Genomic DNA, 490 nt, shown 5'->3' with positions numbered 1-490 from the left:
CCACAACATTCAAAATATAAAACAACTCAAAATTTAATCACAAACATCACACAAAACTACAACTTCAACTAAATTAAGATGTCTCTATCGGATGATCGGGAATCCCTCGGAGGAGGTAACCTACGATTGCTAACGAGACTTTCCACGGTTTAAATGAAATTATGGAACTCATTAAGTTGGGTTTGATAAGTTCATTTAGACTAAGTGAATCCAATAGAAAATAATGATGCCGGAACGAGGGAATTGTAGGATCCTAACTGGTGTCGCTCTAATCAACTTTAATATGCCCTCATAAAATTTAAAGAACTTCAACCATAGGGCCATCTGATTTGACATTGTAACTTGTACACTAGAAAACTCAAACTTGTTGCGATAAGAAGCTTGGAGCTAGCATGGTGGGCAGCACGGCCATCTTCAACAGCAAAACCTGTCTTCCCCAGCTAAACCAATCTTCCTTCTTCCTTAGACTTAAGCAAAAGCCATAGGACTT

This window comes from Phalaenopsis equestris, unplaced genomic scaffold (genome assembly GCF_001263595.1).
Source record: "Phalaenopsis equestris unplaced genomic scaffold, ASM126359v1 Scaffold201660, whole genome shotgun sequence".
Taxonomy (NCBI): domain Eukaryota; kingdom Viridiplantae; phylum Streptophyta; class Magnoliopsida; order Asparagales; family Orchidaceae; genus Phalaenopsis; species Phalaenopsis equestris.
The sequence above is the reverse complement of the archived record's forward strand: the minus strand, read 5'-3'. Positions refer to the sequence as shown.